Source organism: Mustela nivalis, assembly GCF_964662115.1.
Source record: "Mustela nivalis genome assembly, chromosome: 16".
Lineage (NCBI taxonomy): Eukaryota > Metazoa > Chordata > Mammalia > Carnivora > Mustelidae > Mustela > Mustela nivalis.
In genome coordinates, this window is record NC_139035.1 from 30,092,507 (window position 1) to 30,107,845 (window position 15,339).

The following is a 15,339-nucleotide window of genomic DNA, read 5'->3' on the forward strand; positions in this document are numbered from 1 at the left end:
TCTCTCTCTGTCTGTCTGCTGCTCTGCCTGCTTGTTCTCTCTCTCTCTCTCTCTCCCTCTCAAATAAACAAATAAAATATTTCAAAAATGCTTTTTTAAATTTTTTAAAAAGAGCTTTTATTTTAAGCGGAAGCTATAGATTAGAAGTTTTCAAACAGCAGTCTATAGTGGCTAAGTAAGCAAATTTTATCTGCGAGCTGGGGGCTCATACAGAAGAAAGGAAAGTTAACGTTTGGGTGCAATGCCGGCGTGGCGGCTACTGGGACCAGCCTGCACTCTGCAGTGGTGCCCTCCTCCCAGGGCCCGCAGGCCCTACGCACCCGTTAGAGAGACCCCCGTGGACCAAATCAAGCCCCACTCTATAGATGTGAGTGGGCCCAACTGGCCCTGACCAGGGAGCCCAAGCCATGCCACCCTCAGGCCCAGGATCCTGCTTCTCCCTACCTGACCCCACTCTGACGGCCGTCTGCAGCCCTGGAAACACGCCAGGCCTGCCTCCAGGTCCCATTTCAGTGTCTCTCGTGGTCTTCCGTGGGACTGTGGCTCACCGTCCGGCACCCTGTGCTCTACCTAACAAAGGTTAACAGGGTCATGGTTCCTATACTCCAAGCTCTTCCACGGAAGCCTCTTGCCCGCTTGAACAGGCCCAAGGGACCGCACTTCCGGAATCTTCCTCCTGTGAATCCACTAGCGTTCAGAAGGATTCTGACATTCAAGGAAGCGGTTCACGGGTCCGAGCTTCAGTTCCGGGTCCCGCAAGGGTTTTTCTCCCTCTAGAAAGTTTCTCGGTCATGCTGCGCAGGACTGACTCTGGAAATAACACCTGTGTTGCCAAAGTAAATGTTTCACTGTGTCTCTGTTTTTCCTTCTCTGAACGTGGATATTTTTATTTCAGAAATATTCCCTGCTCACTTAAACACTTGGAAATGCAAAAGGTAAGAGAACATAAGTCACAGATTGTTTTTGCAAACACGTCGCTGGGTAACACGTCAGTGGTTTTCCTTCTGGGCTTTTCTGCAGGTACGTGGAACTGTCTCGCTTACAAAACCATAGACACACCACAAAGGCAGCCTCCCTCAGCCTCTCGCTGTCAGCGTTTTTCCACAACGTTACCTTCATTAACATTCATCTTAACCGCAAGTTACTCCAGAGAGCAGAAGCAGCCTTGTAGCTGGTCCCTTCTGAGGGCCATCAGGGTGTTTCTGACTGTAAATAACCCACGTCAGCTCCATTGTGCAGTTGTAAACAGGGGAACTAAAACTTAGACATTCATTTGCTCTGATACAGAGCCCAGCCAGCGCTGACCCTGCTCAACCCCTTCCCTCCTCCCCTCATTCTGGTACTGTATTATCTCAAAGGACATGTGTGTCCTGCCAATTCTGTCTTTTTCCCTTGGGGGTGAGAAATGTCTGTTTTAGGGATCTGCTTAGGTCTGAGTGTGTGACTGAGGCTTGGACCTGCTCTTGCCTTTAAAGTTCAGATTGCCAAGGCTAGTCTTTCCCTCTCTTCCAAGCTTAGAAGGCTGGTAAATTTCTCTTACTTTTTTTCTGTTTTTTCCATGCTTTGAATGATTTTAGATTTGCCTCCTTATTCCATCAAGCATTTAGCTTTGCATGAAGAATCAGGTGTGGAACTTAGGATACAGAGTGAAGATGAACTAATTTCTCTCAAAGTCCCAACCCTGTAACCTAATCAGAAAATCTCTTTCCTAATCAGAGAGTAGATCCTTCATCTAGAATACAAAGTGTTCCTTGGCTTCCTCTTACGCTTCCATACACCCATCCAGCAAGTATTACTTCAGTGTCTGCCGTGTGCCCGTCTCTGTGCTGGGTTCCAGGGGTCCCCAGGGTAAATGACAGCCAGTTACCACATGGGTAAGCAAACCAACCCTCGCTGAGTTATAACGCATGACACAGCCAGGGAGAGCCCAGAACACCGTGATAGCTCATTGCAAGAGCAGACAATCCGTTCCCTCAGCTCTCTGAATTTTCATAACTAATAATTTACTATCCCCTCCCTAACTCACTGCTACTCCTGCCTGTTTATTCTGCCAGGTGGGAGTAAGAACGCTTTTTTCCCCCCACTTAGGAATATATCACATGGTATGATTGCTTTAAATAACAGGAATTAGAGTGATTAAATTGTAAAGAATTGACATTCTGATGTTCCAAGACAATTCTATTCAAGTGTTCTTTTCGAATTCTTAGGAACTATTTGTAGTTTTATAGCTTTCTCCAAATGCATTGTTCAGTTCCCCCAGTGGCTTGTTTGTGGGCAGCTGTGTTCCCCCTGAGACCACAATGTCCTATATGCATGTTTGTGGGCATTTCATATTTTTTCTGCTATTGTAATCAGGATCCTAGGTTTTTTCATGTTTTCGAACTTGTTTTTAATGTCATAAAGGCAAACTATTAATTTTTATGTATTTACTTTTATGTAAGTTACATATTAATTTTTATGTATGTACTCATCTGCTCTGCTGAGCTCATTAATTCCCATTCCCCCCCCCCAATTTACCCATTTCAGTTTTCTACAGATGCATTCCAGTCTGCAGACAATAGGCTTGTTCTCTTTCTTCCCAATATTTAAGACTTCCTGTTTCTCTGTCCTATTTGTATCAAATTTGCCAGACTGTCCAGAAAAATAAATAAAAGTAATGGTGATTATGGGCTTCCTTAATTTGTGTCTGGTTTGGTGAAAAGTTCATCAAAATTTCACGGTTTCATAGGCTACTTTTTAATCAGGTTAAGAAAGTATCCCTCTAGTACTAATTTTTAAAAGAGCTTTTATTAGGAACAGGTGTTGGATTCTTTATTTCTGCGATCTCTCGTAATTTTTTTTTCCTAGTGACTATTTGTGCAAGATAATGACTTCTTTAGATTCCTGGCAGCTGCACGAGTCACACGTGACGGTGTCATTGCCTGATGTCTCTCTAGAGACAGCCGTGGCGTCCTTAGGTACTTTGGCAATTCTGGAAAGGGCTTAACCTTGGAGTCATACCCCCTTGGAAGGGCAGAGACAGCTCTGTGGACTCAAGTGGAAGACACTCTAGGCTTCAGACGAAGAGATCCAAGTCCCAGCAGACACCCAAGTGAGGACTGCCACGGAACGTTGTGCAATCTTGGGGGACACCCATTTCCAGGGAGAATGATGAATGGATCTGGGAATGGAAGGGGAAATACATTTTTCAGTGTCACAGAGTGGCAGCCAATTTGGGGGCACGTCCTCCTTCTGTTCTGCAATGTTCCTGGACCTTTGTGTAGTTTGATTGAGGTCTGGTCGCTTTGGCTGGAGGATGTGGCAAACATCAGCGAAATATGAAATTAACCTTGACCAGAACATTTGGGTCTGGTGTCTGGTCGGTGTGGAGCGGGCCTTCTGTGCAACATCTTCTTGCCCAGTCTTGGAGGCTTCTGGTAGCTGCATTCAACAGCCCTGGCTTACTCAGCTGCCCATCTCGTGGGCAATCACTCAACAAATATTTACTGAGCACTGCTAATGTGCCCCGCATTATGCCAGAGTATTTTGAAATGTAGGATTTATTGTTTTCTGGGGCGGTTCGTTGGTCTACTGGGATGATTCTCGCTTTGGGATTTATTGTTTTCTGGTGAGGCCAACGGATCAGGCAGAGACTGTCGTGGACATGATCGTCTGCTCCTAGTGGTCCCCAGGAGGAGGGGGCATGGTTCTGTGCAGGGCCCCACAGGGCATACCAGGGCCAGTCCGCAGGCAGAGGGGGCAGGAAACATGGGCAGAGAGCCTGTGCTTCCTGTGGAAAGAAGCAGACTGGGGATTGGCTACTTGGAATGACTGCAGAGGACTTGGGGTGGGGGACCAGGGCCAGTGGACAGTGACCCGAAGTGAGCGAGCCCCATGAGAGCCCAGGTGCTAGGGACCTGGCTCGGGTTTGGTTGGTGGGCACATGAACGTTGCTTCTGCGGGCGGGTCCTGTGCTATCTCTAGGAACCAGTTATCCCTGCGAGGGGCAGCCTCCCCAGGCTCAGCAGAACCCCAAAAAGTAAAAAGGTAAGAAAATACAGAAACTAAAAAGACGTGGTCAAAGCGGCAGAGCTTTCAGGGAGAAAGAGAGAGGTGGCAAGCCATGAGAAAGGGTCAGAGAGATAACTTGAGGGAAATGCAGGGGAAACCGGGCTGATACTCCATTGATGTCCCTAATAGAGGTGACAATAGGCCAGGCCACCACCGAGTCCTTGAATTAACAGAAGAATAAAGCAAATATGGCGAAGAGTTAACTGGACTCTCTCCCCTCTGGGGGCCTCACCGGCTTCTACTCCTCCACCGTTCCAATTTTGTTCTTCCTGAAATGGATCTAGGAGAGAGACGGCTCCAAGGATAGAGCCCAGGGGAGTTTGTAAACAGGGCCGGATGGGACGGGCACCCTCCTGACCACGGGCCCCTCTTCAGGTGGCTCTTGGGCACCCCCCAAGCTCTCCTTTCCTGTGTGGCTCCTCTCCTGGAGGCGTGGTGGCAATCTGCCCCCCCGAGGGACGCGCAGAGGAGAGTTCAATTCTGTCGTCTTTTCGGGCCACCAGAAGGCTGTTCTCGCCGGTACTTCATGAGTGGACCGTCCAGACTAGTTCCTGCCCAACATCAAAGTCCAGCAAACACAGTTTGACAAACCAGAGTGTTGTTAGGAAAGAATGGGACCCAGTTGCCCAAATGTTCGTTCAGAATAAGACATCTAACCGAGCCTTGGGTGTTATGTATTTTTATATGTTCTCACAGGCAAGAGCACAACGTCAGCGGTCCTCTTTGGGTTTATGGAAGGAACGGCACGAAGAGGTATACCCCTCAGGAAACCGCTATCAGAGTAAACATCCTTCCATGACCCGGGTGGCTGACTGGTCACACTGGCTGATGGTCACACGGCCATCAGCATGTATAGACTTTTCCTTCTGGCCAGTCTGCTCCAACATTCACAAGAGCGTATAGGGCAGAGTAGTGTCAAGAAAGCGGAGAACTCTGTATCTGGCCAAGACTGTTTACATCACCAGGGGCTACATGCACAGTTCCGAGGCTCAAAAAGACTCGTTCAATTTTTAGCACCTTGGCGCGGAAGAAGAGGCTGGGCATCTGAGACCTTACATGGTCGAGAGGAGGAGGGTCGCACAGGGGTGTTAAAGGATGTTCTCATCCGTGCATCTGAACGTAGGGCCAGCGTTTCCAGATGTTCTCAAAGACAATCTTCCCTAGAGCCCACCCAAGTGACTCGACCCCTTGCGCCCCTGCCCCCCACTCCTGGACCTAGTTCTCTCTCTGGCATCCTCACTGATGGAAATGCTCTGGCCTCTCCCACCAGGTGCTCCCACGAACGTTCCCTTGGAATGAGAGGGGAAGGACACTCAACAGGTTCTCCTTCACAGTCAGGGAGGCGATGCTGTCACTCCGTAATTTAATTTTTTTTTCTTTATAACTCTTCTCATCAGTATGGCAACATTGAAAAGGCCAAGATTAGGGTGTATCTCTTGGAAAATTGTCCATGGAGCCCATCTGGCATGTTGCAGACCAGACCCCTGCTCCGGGGGTATGAGGGTTGGAGGTGCTTGGGGAAAGGAGACAGGTGACATCAGTCTGCAGAGGACTTGACCAAATTTTCCGTGCTTCTCCGCAAAAATTCAGAGCTCATCCTCTCAACTGAGAATCAGCTTGATTCTCATCCTCTGGACTCCTGTAATACTCAGTTTATCAGTAAGTCCTGCTGAGGCTACTTGAGCATGTCCCCAGATCCAACCACCCAAACAACCACCTCGCTGGTCCAAGCCACTACCAACGGCAGTGATGGTCTGGCAGACCCATGTATCCTGTCCTGTGACCACGGTAACAAACCACCACGAACCTCATGGCACAAATTCATCATCTGCAGCAGATTAGCAACCTGATGCCACGGGCAGCCTTATGGCCCCATGCATGTAAAACAGCATGTTCATGGGTTTGGGGCTGAGGACGCGGACGTTACCGGGAGGCCCTTATTTGGCCTCTAATGTGTCACTCAGCTCCTTTCGCCCCTCACATCAGTCTCCTCTCCACACAGCCAAAGGGACACCATGAAGCCATTTACCAAACCACCTCACTCTGCTCAAAACCCTCCCGGGACCCTGCTCCCCACTCCCACAGTCCCCAGCTCCCCAAGCACCACGGAGATTCCCCCATGTGCAGTCCCGGCAGCCCCAGCACCATGGAGGTCCCCACCCTGCAGTCCTGCACCTGGAGCACTGTGGAGGTCCCCCGCCCCCCAGCTGCAGGAGCAGGTTCGCAAGCATGGAACAAATCCCATCACTCCTGGCACTGACCCTACTACATCCAGAAGAGTCAGACTGCACTCAGGCGCTCTGGATTATTCACAATGTCTTCATCTGTGCCCCCGGCGGAAGTTGGTCGTTGCTTTCTGGTTTCTGCGTTACTGTGTTATCTGTGTTTGATTTTGCTTTGTAGAATAGATTGTTGGAAGCTTTGCACCTTCTAGCTCACAGAAATATAGCTAGCATAGAAATGATTTTTGTCTTTAAAATTCGGAAAACAACCCATGCCTTTCTACATTTTCAAATCTCAGTGAGTCTTCAGTTTAGCACGGCCAAGGGTAAGGCACCCCGTGAGGAAGTCTCACGGAGCAAGCTCTCAGAAATACACGTGGTTCATTGTCATGCTCCAGGACCCTTCCCCGTCTGTGTATCCACTTACTCTAGCCCAAATGCAATACAAAGACTCTGGCTACGGTGCTCCCTTCTGAACCGGGCCTGTGTGGAGCCTGAGTCTTGAGCTGTTTCCACCTCCAGGGCCACCCGCTGGGGTGTCCAGACACCCTGCACTGGTGGCCAAACGGCTGACCCCGCTCCCAGGGCCCTTCACTCTAGCAGACCGTGCACTAACCAAAGGCCTGGGTCACTTTCCAGACTCTGGATGCACCAGGAGACGCTTAGCCAGTCCTTCCCAGCCCAGGACCCCACGCAGGGTCTCTGATGGGCCAGCATGGAGACCTGGAGGAATTGGCCACGGCACCCCACACGTCAGAATGGTGCCTTAGTCAGGCTCTGTAACAAAACACAGGCCCTGGGGCTTGAACATCTATTCCTCATGTGTGGGGAGGCAGGAAATCCAAGGTCAAGGAATGAGTATGCCTCCTCTCTAGGGAGAGCTCTGCTCCCAGCAGCTCCCAGGCCTCATTATGAGGGGATCAGTCCCATCGCGATGACTCTCCTGTCATTAACCCTCACTATCTCCCAAAGGGCCCAACTCCTAACACCACCACACTGGGGTTTCCAACGCAGTTGGATTTGGATTTGGGAGACACAACGCAGTCCATAGCAGATGGGTACGCTTTAGTTAGGAGGAGGTCATTTCCACCGCAATCTGCCAGAAGAATCACTATTCACACACACACACACACACACACACACACACACACGCTTTTATTTTGATTAGAAGCTACTAACTTGAAACTGACATTCTGATATTCTCCCCAACATCATATTTGCCAATATTTATAAACTCTGCGAGAAAGCCCTTGTGAGGTCTGCTTTCAGAAAGAGCTTGAATCTGTTACAAGAGAGAGTCTTACATCGAGTCCGTGAACATGACCCCAGAACAGAGCTCGGGAGTTCACTGTGTGTCTCGGAACAAGACTTTGCTGCCTAGAAGAGAGGACAGGAGCAATTTCAGAAGCTTCCATTGTCACATCATCTGAGGATCTTTGCCAACTGGCTAACCCACACACTCCCCATCAGTCCTGGGCTCCCCTCCCAAGATTAAGATAGAGTTAGTTATATACACCTGTTTCCATGCACTTGGCCTGCATTTGCTTGAGGGTGAAGGGAAGCCTTCTGGGCTCCTCTGCATGCACCCCTGTGTTCTCAGAGTCACTTCAGTGGTGTCTGACCTCACAGCAGCACCCACGGTCAGCACAGTGCCCGCTGCTGGTAAGGGCACCATGCACCTTCAGAGATTCATGGGTGACCCAAAACTGGCCTGTCCTGTGCCTCCAGATTTCCCCTCTCTTTGAACTCCTCGGCTCCATCTGAGAAGTGCTACATAGCGGGGGGATGGGTTGAACTACAGGCCCCATAAGACCCCGAGCTCCACGACATCACACCAGTGTAAGCGAGCACCTGTGTCGGGGGAGCCCTGGCCCCAGGCCACGCACAGTGGAGTAGGAGAAACGAGAGAAGCACAACCTATGGTCCATTATTTGGTGCCCAGAGTCCTGCCAGAGGTGAAGATGGGTCCCCCTGCCTCTGGTGAACCCAAGTGGAGCAGTGAGACCGGAGCCAGGCAGAGCGCCTCCGAGCAGAGCTGGCGAATTTGGAGCAAATCAAGGAGGCCCCTTGATTTGAAGTGGTCGACAATGGAGCTGGGACAGCAGCCAGTCACCTTTCTGGGCCGCTGATCATGGCGGGGTCACCATCAGGAAGCTGAAGGATCAGGGCCCATGAGCAGGATGGGACCACAGTGGTTCTCAAAGTGGGGGCCTTAGTCCGACAGCACCGGCATCGCCTGGGAATGGGGAGAAATGCAAATTCTCAGATCCCAGACCTGCTGACTGTGAAACAAAAGGTGGGTCCCAGTGTTGCTAGCAGAAAGGCACCACAGGGAGGCAACAGTTAAGCCCGCCTTCCTCCACTTCAGCTCCCCCAGAAAGTCACCTGGGCAGCCCCCCCTAGACCACGTGGGCAGAATCTTTGAGGGACAGAGCGGGGCATCTGGCTGTCTTTTTAGAACTCGCTGGGGAATCCCAGTGCTGGAAAACCACCAGCTCTAAAACCATTCCTGAGAAGTCCTTTCTCAATGAACGGCCATAATATGTCCTCACCGTCTCGAGGGTTGGAAATCGTGGACAGAGCACGTGCTCCTGCCATCCTGGCCCCCGCCTCTGGTTCCATGAAGCCCTGACCGGGGAGGGTTATCCAGAAAACATTTTTGGGTTTTTTTTTTTTTTTCTGATTCTTTTTTTTTTTAATTTTTTATTTTTTATAAACATATATTTTTATCCCCAGGGGTACAGGTCTGTGAATCACCAGGTTTACACACTTCACAGCACTCACCAAAGCACATACCCTCCCCAATGTCCATAACCCCACCCCCCTTCTCCCAACCCCCCTCCCCCCAGCAACCCTCAGTTTGTTTTGTGAGATTAAGAGTCACTTATAGTTTGTCTCCCTCCCAATCCCATCCTGTTTCATTGATTCTTCTCCTACCCACTTAAGCCCCCATGTTGCATCACCACTTCCTCATATCAGGGAGATCATATGATAGTTGTCTTTCTCTGCTTGACTTATTTCACTAAGCATGATACGCTCTAGTTCCATCCATGTTGTCGCAAATGGCAAGATTTCATTTCTTTTGATGGCTGCATAGTATTCCATTGTGTATATATACCACATCTTCTTTGTCCATCAACAGATGAGTGGATAAAGAAGATGTGATATATATATCCAGAAAACATTTAACCGCATGAACTGACCGCATTTAGCCAACACTTCTCCTCTCCTGCTCCATGGCTGGCTGACTCCTTGGCCTTCAGGCTAGAAGCAAATCCTCAAAAGCGAGTTAGCACATGCTTTCCTGAGATCTGAGATCAGTGCGATGCATGTTGAAGGCAGCTGTGCTGGGGACTCGGGGATGGCCTGGGAGGGACCCGGTGTGGTTCCCAAAGAAGCCAAGAGTAACAGGTTTGTCGTACTCGCTGTGTGATGCTCTGAGTTTGGTCTCCCTCGGGGCTTCATTTTTATTGTCTGCTCAGCATTTCAACCTGGTTTCAGTTTTTCATGCTTCTCTATTGAATTCCAACATTATGATGCTCTCTCTGCTTTTCCCTCTTTTCTCTGGCAACCGAGTTCAGTTCCTCCGGCTCTTCCCCTCGCCGTCATCCCTCACACGGTCCGGGAAATGCCGCGTAGACCTGATGTGACACACGCTTGGGACTGGGCCTTGCTTGGGTGAAGCCCATTCAGCGTGACCTCCAGCGACAATCGCCATGATAATTGTGTGCAGTTATGGACTAAGTGTGCTAACCGAGATTAAGTGCCTTTCATAATCTCTTCATGCTTCCCATCAAGTTCAGGGGCTGCTTAATTCAGCCCTTCTTGTAAACGAATTAATCCACAAGCAATATGTGCTTTATAGTCTGACTGATTACCAAGCTTATCCAGTCTTTGCTAAGCTCAGCCCAGCTGGGCAGAGGCAAGGTCCCGGGACAGCAGTGCCCACCCAAACCCCTGCTCCTGCTCCTTCCTCCCCTGCCTCTTTGCCAGCAGGTGAACCAAGCCCCCCTCCCCTGACAATAAGGTTTCTGATGGCTTCTCTGCTTCTTCTTTGAACGATAAGAGACGGAGAAGCAGAAATAAGCTCCCAATCTTACAAAAGCAGTCTCTTTATGCTACGCTCTCTGCTCCCCGCTGCAGGATGGCTGGGGGAGGTTTGGGGATGGGGACCCCAGCACAGTCAGACCTGTAGAAGTCAGGCTGGTGGGGGAGGGGTCCCAGGAAGCCACAGGCCTTCCTGCTCTGTGTCAGGTAGCTCAAAGACCTGCCTGCACCCCTCCCTCCTGCCCCGCCTCAGCCCTGCCCCAGGCCCCCCCAGGTAAAAAAAAAAAAAAAAAAAAAATCTGTGCTCTGCATCACAAACACCCTTGGAGGACATTCCCCTCCATTCTTGGCTATTTCTTTAGTTCCTTGCACTTCACATCATCATGAGCAAACTGGAGGCAAAACTAGCCTCCACCTCAAAGGAGTGCTGGGCTGGCCTAGAGTTGGTGTGGGGGGAGGGGGAGTAGTGGTGCAGCTCCCTCGGCCCCATCGCTCAGGGTGTGGCACATGCTGCTTGGGATAAGGGGCAACACCTCTCCTTCAATTTGGGAAGAGCAAAATGGCCGTACTTGGCCCATGTGGGAATGGAACTGGCTGCTCCTGGGACAGACATGCCCTTGGAGGAGGGAGGAGGCAGAGAGGAGGGAGAATCTGGATCCACCCCGATCCACCTATGGAGCCCAGCCAGCTGCATTCGGAGCTCCCCGGTAGGAACCCGTAGTGTGGTGGCCCGCTGTACCGCCACTGCCGGTGACTGTGGAGATTTTGTGCTTCCCACCTCTTGGATTCTGGGTTTTTCAGGGTTAGGGGTCCAGGTTCAGGGTGGAGAACATTCCCACCAGGGGACACACAAAAGAACTACTGAGCTGTGTGTAATGGCCCAGCTAGGGCTCTTGGGGCTCATGCCGAAAGACTTGGCAAGAAACAGAGTCACTCTGTCGGCAGGGGAGCTGAGCCTGACCAGCAGGAGTGGGGAGGGCTGCTGTCCATGGCAGGGCACAAGGAATCGGGGTTGTCAGCTTTGCACCTCTTGGCACGCCCCTGACGGCCAAGGGCCAGTCATTTGGGATGAGGGTCTTCGTCCCACACACAGATTGGTGGAGGGGTTGGCGGAGGTGAGGGAGACGAAGACCTTCAGTCGTGGCCTCAGGATCAGAGACTGTGCTGAGCTGCCGTTCACCCTCCGACCTTCCTCGAATGTGCTTCTGGCATCCTGGAGAAGCCACTTCCAGAAACCAAATGAGGAAGATGATGGTTTTGTGCCCTCCTCCCCTCAATCCTGCGCAGCCAGGAACTGCTCCGGGGACTGAAGGACTCATCCCCTCTGCTCACAGCCCTCTCCGGGGATTGTCCATACTTCACCTTGCTGTCCCCCAAGGTGACCCCAAAATCTCCCAAGGCAGCCTGGACCCAGTGACGGGCACACAAAGAAGCAGAAACACCCGCATGCACCAAGGGGTCCACTGAGGCCTTTGGTAGGACAGCATCACACAGCGTCACTTTCCCTCTGCCAGCCCTATGTCAGCTCCCCTCACCCCTCCCCTCCCTCCACTGCGGGCTGGCCCCCAGAGGAACTCACTAAGAGACTTGCACAACCAAATCCCCAGCTTGTGCTTCCTGCCACAGACACCCCTTTTGATCTCATGGGAAGCCAAGTTCTCCAGTCTGGCCTTGTAGCTAAGGTCACTGTATATATGTAGCTAAGATGGTTTCTGGCCTACGTCTACCTTATTCTGGCCTAGCCTGAAGCCCATCACAGGATCCAACTCAGCTCTGGACTTTCTCAGGGACACGGGGGATGACATGCAATACAGAGAAATGTCTGAGTCGGAGTGCAACCAGGTCAGCGTGGGGGAGACTTGGCCCAGAGCACCCCCTTCTCACTCACCCTGCTTCCTGGGCTCTTGGAATCAGCCCCTTGCGAATGCACCTGCTGCTGGCACAGCCCTGCCCTGACACCTCCCCTGAGAGGCCTCCCCAGACTCTAACCCCTTGTGTGTATGCCCCGTGCTCCCACAAAGACACATGCTTCAGCACTGTCTTGAGACTAACCTTCAGGGGTCGTTTCTACATTTTGTCACGAGAGAAGTTTCTAGGAATGTGCAGAACACGGAAGAATCCATAATAAGAAAAAAAAAAGTCCCATTATTTGGGGGGGTCGGTCAGGGAATGACTGGTTTGTTATGTTTCTTGATTGTTTTGTGTTAATTTTATTTTTCCAGGGGTATTTCAAGATCTTTTGGGAAGGAGAAGTTTGACTCACTTATCTTGCTTTCTGTTTTTCTTTTTTCTTTCTTCTTCTTCTTCTTCTTTTTTTTTTTTTTTTTTTAAACCTTCACAGCATCTGTCAGGGTGCCAGGGAACTAAAAAAACACTCGGTAACTATAGTCAGAGGATGGTGAGTGAATTCCACATAGGGCCACCACCCAGCACAGCTCCCCGCACACCAGAGCTCAATGGTGTTTGTTGAATGAGTGAGCGAGCACCCCCCCCCCATCTTGGAAAAGGCTCTTGCTTATCCACTCTTATTTGCCAGCCTGGTGAATACGAAAAACAATATAAAAAGAAGGAATGAGACAAAAATATACAAGAGTGGGATGAAATACTTGGTATTTAAGTGATTTCTCAACGTTTTACCGGGGAATTCCGGCTCTTATCCTGTCTCCCTCGTTGGCAAAAGGAGCTGGGCGTATGTTTGAAAGGCCTTTCCTCTACCGAGTCACCTTCCAAAATCCCTCTTCCTCAGGTCACAGGAAGGCAAGCCGCAAGACGGGAAGTTCAACATGAAGAACAGTTGCATATATTGAAATGCCAGTGTCCAAGAGAAAACCTTCCGTGAGACTTTCAATCCTTTTAGCTCCTGTCTATACAGGCGGACTTTGGTTTACTGAGGGGGGCTTTAGGGCAAAGTCTTCAGCTTCACGTAGTGATCCCTGGCTCTGGCTGACATGCTGATCAATTTGCCTGCTGTGCTGAATATCCCCCCCCTAATTTAGGATGCTGTTCCCATGCCTTCCAAAGAACCAGACCCTAGAGCTAGAACCAGAGCTAGAACGTGGAAACCTAACACAGGGACCAGTGACATTCCACGGAAAGAAACTCCAGCCAGGAAACCCTCAATATCACTCGAGCTATCTCTTCATTTGTGAAGTAGGAATGTGATTTGGAATTAATTGTAATCACTTCTGCAAAGCACTTCACACAGGAAGTGTGAGCCCTGTCAGTCACGGTCACTCTCTATATATTATTGTGAAATATGTTGTTGTTGTCATTGTTGCTGATGTGAGGGACAAGTCTGCAGGCAGGGGTCTGAGTTTCCGTGTGGGGCCATGAAAGAGATCTCAGCGCCTGCCTTTTCAGCTCAGCTCCACTGGCCTCTTGCTTGCAGATGCTCATAAGGTTGAGTCCATGCCCTTAAGTCTGTGCCTGCTGCAGCCAACCTCCCAGATGGCCCACCACCACCCCCATGTGCTGTCCCCTCCACCACTGAACCAGTACCCAAAACACAAGGGGCTTCTCCCTCTCCCCTGAGTCGTCTGGAGGATGCAGTGAGGGGAGGCCCATGCCGTGAGGAACTGAAAGCCAGTGCCCCCCACCCAGAAGCACTCAAGTCTTCCGGTGACCTCCACCCAGCCAACACCCACACAACTTCAAGAGACACCTGACGCTGGAAGGACCCAGCTAAGCCACCCTCAGATTCCTGGCCCTCAGAAAATGGACGTTGGTTGTCCAATGCAGCTAAATTTGGGGATGATTTGTTATGTACCAAGAGATAACTCATACACGCCTTCTTGCTTAAACCTGATTGAATGCATAATCTCAAGCCAAGGTCCTTACTTCAAGAATGTTAGCTTAAGAAATGGAAAGGCAGGGGCGCCTGGGTGGTGCAGTGGGTTAAGCCTCTGCCTTCAGCTCAGGTCCTGATCTTGGGGTCCTGGGATCAATCCCCACATCAGGCTCTTTGCTCAGCAGGGAGACTGGTTCTCCTTCTCTCTTTGCCTGCTGCTCTGCCTACTTGTGATCTCTCTGTCAAATAAAATCTTCCAAAAAAAAAAAAAAGGCAAATAAAACTGTAATAGCTGAAGTTTCTCATGCTCTTTTTCTTTTTCTAGTGACCCTAGTTTTAGGGACGATGACTCACCCACCTGTCTGTCATTTCCCATCTCTCACTCATCCATCCAGGCCATGACTTAAGATTGGGGTTTTAAGATAGAATATATACAAATAAATAATACACAGTAGAGGGGGGAATCCTTTTTCTTTCTAGAATTTCTTTCGGGAAGTTTTCTTCACAAAACTGTTTTTGGAGGCACCTGGGTGGCTCAGTTGGTTAGGTGTCTGTCTTCTACTCAGGTCATGATCCCGGGGGTGCTGGCACAGAGTCCCACATCAGGCTCCCTGCTCAGTGGGGAGTCTGTTTCTCCTTCTCCTGTTCCCCCTGCTTGTGCTCTCTCTTTCTCAAATAAGTGAATAAGATCTTTTAAAAAAAGAAAAAGAAAACTGTTTTGACCACCTAACTTGGGGGAAAGTTAGCCTCTGGGGCATGATTTTTTCAATATGAGACTGTAGTGTGTGTGTGTGTGTGTGTGTGTTGGGGCCAGGAGGGTGGCAAGTCACATTTATTTGTGTATCTTCAGAAGAAACACAAGAGTGAGAGGAAGGGAGAGGAGAGGGTGAAGGACAAAGACTCCATGCTGTTGTTCTTTCCCTTGCTCCCCCTTATCTTATGTAAAATTACTAAACTCACAAAATAAGTGAGGCATATGAATTAGAGAGGAAAAAAACCAAGATGGTGCAAGCCTCTGTGTTCACACCAGTGAATTGGATTATGGACTGTCCAGACACAGCAGGAGAGAGGAGAAGGAAAGGTTGGGGATACAGAGGAACTATGGGAGGGCTTTCCGAGTTTCACAGAGCTATAATATTAGGGGGTTGAAACACAGTTGAATCTCTGAGGGCTGCTGAAGACCCAAGGTACCCTGGTTGGATGGATGGGTAGGTAGGTGGATGGATGGATGGA